The sequence below is a fragment of the Equus caballus genome, chromosome 21 (assembly GCF_041296265.1).
Source record: "Equus caballus isolate H_3958 breed thoroughbred chromosome 21, TB-T2T, whole genome shotgun sequence".
In the NCBI taxonomy this organism is placed as follows: domain Eukaryota; kingdom Metazoa; phylum Chordata; class Mammalia; order Perissodactyla; family Equidae; genus Equus; species Equus caballus.
This window is the reverse complement of record NC_091704.1, coordinates 46,281,031-46,285,971: the sequence shown is the minus strand read 5'-3', so window position 1 is coordinate 46,285,971 and position 4,941 is coordinate 46,281,031. Positions and strand designations below refer to the sequence as shown.

At 39.0% G+C, this 4,941-nt stretch overlaps 1 long non-coding RNA gene across 1 annotated transcript; it reads right to left on the bottom strand.

The window, feature by feature from the left end:
• Positions 1–533: 533 nt before the first annotated feature.
• Positions 534–4,398, bottom strand: LOC138919728 (uncharacterized). Its single transcript, XR_011430181.1, has 2 exons — positions 4,111–4,398; positions 534–1,052 (listed from the first exon to the last, which is right to left on the bottom strand). It is a non-coding gene; the product is annotated as an uncharacterized lncRNA (long non-coding RNA).
• Between the last annotated feature and the right edge of the window lie 543 nt (positions 4,399–4,941).

The following is a 4,941-nucleotide window of genomic DNA, read 5'->3' as shown; positions in this document are numbered from 1 at the left end:
ATTTGCATTCATACCTTAACAATGGGGACAGAGACAGATCCATAAATAAAATGAAATTTAAAAAATTTCAAATTCATAGTAGCGAATACCTTTTGACAAAAAAAAAAAAAAACCTAATGAAAGAACTAGATATTCTGAAAAAAATCTCCCACTGGAAACACCTAGAGTGCTGAATGATATATTTTGCACTTATTTTTTCATTTATGGCTTATTTAAAATCACAAAGAAAGTAGAATGGGAAACTGAGGCCAAAGCTTTAACTGCTCAGGGCGTTTGACAATCTCTATGCCCAGATGCTTGGGTGTTCAAGATGGAGGTGGTTAGCAAAAAATGGAGTAGGAATTGAGACCCTAGGTGAAAGCTGGGACCTCTAAGGCCTACACTCTAAGTACAAGTTTGCTGTATTATTCTTTATACGTTTTTGTATATCTGGAATATTTTATTTTATTTTTTTTTAAGCTTCAAATGGCATTAGAAGCATGGGAAATACTTTTTTTTCTTGAGGGCCACATAAACTAATTCTCATTTACTTAGCTAAAACACTGTAAATTTTATTTTAACAATTTTTAGAATTTTAACAGTTTTTAATTTAACAATTTGACACACAGCGGTAGAATCAACACTAGATAATTGGTTTTAAAGGATAGGAAGTGTGACATGGACAAGCCCAAACACTGGCTATCTGAAAGTAATTTCTTCCTAGATTTAGACAGTTACACAGTCTACTCATTCAACCAACGTAAGTGGGGTACAGGCTATTCTGAGTAATTGAACACATGTAATGCATGGGTTGAAGCCACTCCCTAGTCACTCCAACATCCACATTTTTTACTGCTCTTTCTGGTGCTGCTCTTCAAGAAGACTCCTTTGGCTATTTCCCATCAGTGAGATAAAGCCCGTACCAGTGCGGATGGCCCACCCAGGGAGTACAAAGGCTTGTGCATGACTAGATTCCGGCTGAATATGCTCTTCCTTGATCTGGCTTTGGTGGTGAAGTCACCTAGCAAAACTAGATGCATCTTTTCAGATCCAGCATTTCCTTGGAGCATAATCTGAAATAAGTAAGAATGGGCACCAAACGTTAGCTTTCTTGAGGAAATTGGGAATACATTTGTTTTCGTAATAAGAACAGCAATGCTCATTATGCGTCAGGAAAAATTCTAAACACTTTCAGTTTATCGTTTAATCCTCAGGACATTCCAGAAGAGAGATATAATCATTTCCATTTTAGAGATGAGGAAATTGAGGCTCCAGAGAGTTTAAGTATCTTACCAACAGATTAAAAGGCTGACAGAGTTAGTCGTGGAGCCGGGAGTTGGACCAAGGCAGTTCATCTCCCCCGAAAGGCAGTTCTAGGCCTTTTGTCGTTTCAGCCATGAGGGAAGACGGCTTTGCCAGGCAGATATATTGGTAGATTGGTTTCTTTCATCTTGGCCAACCTCTGGGTAAGTACTGGGGAAATACCTAGCTTATATGAAAAGAATCTTTTTGTCCTGGTTTTGATCTAGTTCCCAGGCAGGCTTGTTAAGATTTGTCTTAACACATACATTTTCCTTGCCAAATCACACGTGGCATGTTTGCACATATGGTCTCATTTTTATGATCTTTGAACCTTTACGTATTTTAAATACTTCACGGTGGGGTTAATTATTTGTGGTGACCGAGATTGGCAGCTGGTCTAATGGGGCCACTTTTGGAATCCCTAAGGAATGAGAGGATTGATATCCTGTGGAACATACTTTCAAAGATAAATATATAAATGTAAAAGAGAAATTTTCGACACACATTAATGAACAAAGCCTTGTGATATCTCCTGGTAAATCAGTAAGTTTACTCTGAGACTTACCACTTTAGATGGTTTCAAGATTAGCCTTACTGTGCTTCCAACCATTTTTAAAATGGATAAATATTGGGTAATCTGAATCACTTAGAAAATGATCATTTAACTATTGTTTGTCTTTATATGTTCTGAATACATAATTGGGCTGGGGAGGTCAAATCATTGAACACACTAAGATTGGCTAAAGGACTTCAACTTTATTGAGACTTAAAAACATGCCTCAGGAAACTTGATGGTGAGATCTCTAACGTCACAGAATTATAAATAACTTTAAAGCATTTTTAACTGCAAAATGTGATAGTAAAACAAGTTCTTATCCTTCTAGAAACCTTTGACAAGGTGGTAAAAATGAAATAAACAAAGTTAGCGGGGCACCAAGTAGGGTCAAAATCCGAAGAGATGTGCTCTCCGAAGACGTTACACCAATTAAAGCTTAGATGGCAGATGCATAGTGTGTTTCTCATTGCTTCAATTTCTTAGCTTCAACGGACCAAGTCAGCAGACATGAGTCTGCCTTTAGACGTAGTAAAGAGGCCAGACTCTGAGTGACAGTTTTCTGAGGTTTGATAGTGAACAAGGTTGTGGGCCCGAATCCTGGATACCTGGAAGGCTTGTTTCCCTGCTCTATAAACAGAGGGCAATTTTTCCCCCAAGGAACACTTGGCAATGTCTAGAAACATTTTTGTTTGTCACAACTAGGGAAGGGCGTGTCTCCGGCATCTAGTGGGTAGAGGCCAGGGATGCTAATAAACATTCAGCGATGGACAGGAAAGCCCCTCCAGAACAAATAATGATCCAACCCCAAACACAATAGTGTTGAGGTTGAGAAACTCTGCCATAAACCAAGATCACTTAAGCAGATTGTTGTAGATCCCAGGCTGCTTTCTGACTGGATCTTAGAAAAGTCTCTGCCTCTCATGCTGTGCAGCGAATTTAAAAACTCAATCTGAATAAAGTGCCTGGGGTGGAATACAGTCTCCAGGTTGACGAATGACTGTGTTGAAATTTAAACTTTCAATCTTGCTAAATTTGTTATTAACTGTTAGCAAAGTCCTCTTTGAATAAATCTAACGTATATTTTATTCCATATTCAAAAGAGCAACTTTTAATAGTTTAATATGACTTTTACTGCCTAAAAGTTATAGCTTTATTAATTTACTGTCTGAAATTTATACCAAATCCATGCTTGATGAACAGCAATTCTGGGTTTTGCAGACCAAGGTTTTACATGAGGAACAGGTGGACTCTAGATAAGGCTGTTTCTTGAAATATCACCATTAAAGATTTCACTACCTCAAGGGGAATGCAACCATGCACTAGATCATTCATGCCTTTTGACTGTGTGGTCAGAAATCGATTATTGGCTCATTGGCACAAGCTGAACATACACTATTACTTAAAATTGAAGCTTAGACAGTGCTGGCTCCATGAGAGTCAGGATTAACAGGGATGATCTCTGGATGAAACTTTGCACTAGGTTAAAGTGGAGACGTTCTACACCTGCCTCATCCCCTCTCCTACTCCAGTTTCTTAACTTGTTTCTCAGTTATCTGATATTTCTCTCAGAGAGTCAGATGCATTTCTCCTTTCTCAGTGTCTTAGTTTGATTAATTACACTATAACCGAGTTTGTTTCCCGTTGATGTTCTCTACTCTTATTTGTTCACTTTTAATTAATAAACAATTTACCATGCCTGGTATACTAGGAGCAGTATTACTGAAGCAAGGTGTGTGGGAGATTTATGGAATACTTTTCTCTTTGCTGGTGCCATTGTTGCTCAGGGCTTATCAGTGCTTTAAATTTTTTCCATCCTGAAATCATTCTAATCGTGGGGTATGGAACTAAGAGAGGGTAGGCTTTGCTGAGTGGTGATAGTTGAGCTGAGATATGAATGACAGTAAGGATCCAGTCATGGGACAAAATACAGGGAGCAAAAGGGAGACTGGTTGGAGACCACAGTGACGATGGGCAGGGCCCTGATCGTGCAAGGCTGTGGTGGCGTGGGCTTTATTCTAAGTGCTATGATGAAGCAGAAACAAAACTGCTTTCTGAGGAGCCTCTTGCCCATCACTTCCATTAAGACCATGTCCTTGACAGGTTCTTCAGCTTGTGAGAAAGGATACAACCCCAGTCCTAATGCCTGAAATAACCAAACTAGCAATAAGTGAAAACTATTGGAAGAAGACAGACAGACAAAGCAAAATTCTCAGTTAGTTCAGTGCCTCAGGAACAGACTCGCCAGTTAGACACGCAGTTGTGAAAGGACTCACCATTCCCAAGGTTTTGACTCCAGATTTTCTCAGGCCCTGTAGAACGTGGTTATGTCAGTAACATCTTGCATAGGGTTGTTAAACATTCAGTCTCTAGAGAGAAAACTTCACTCTTTGCTCTTGGGCTAGAAGGTTTATCCAAGGTGTTCCACAGAGTGTTACCTTTGGAGTCAGCTTCCCAGGTTCAAATCTCAGCTTTCCATTTACTATTCAAAGTAGGTACTTACCATTTACTGTTCCGAGACCTTGAACAAGTTATTCTATATTTTCATGCCACGGTTTCATCAACTGTAAAGTGGGGATAATAGTACTTAAGTCACACCGTTGTTGGGAGAATAAATGAGCAAATACGTGTATTTAGATAGGTTCCTAGAACAGTTCCAGATGCACAGTAATAAAAATGTCAGTTAGCTATTGTTATTATCATCATTATTGATGAAGACCACCATTTCTTTCTCTTTTTGACAGCGTCTTGGACCTTTGGGTTCACTTTTACATAGGCATTTGTTGTAGGGACTGAGTATCAGACTTGACTCTTGCCCTTAGCACTCTGAGACAGGTGGATCTTCTTGAATCTGAGGGAAGTGAGGACAGAGTTTGACCTTAAGTTTTATTTTTATAATAGCAACTATCTAGGAAGGACCAAGGAAGCGATCTTTTCTCTTCAACAAGACTTCAACTGTGGGTTGATAGGGAATTTGTGTTGTAGAGAAATGACTAGTACTTTTGGGACACCTCCTCCTCTAACACTTTATATAGTGTTACAATAATGAAAGGAAGACTAACCATAGAGCCAGAATTATAAGGTTCTAAATTCTATTCCCAAGTAGC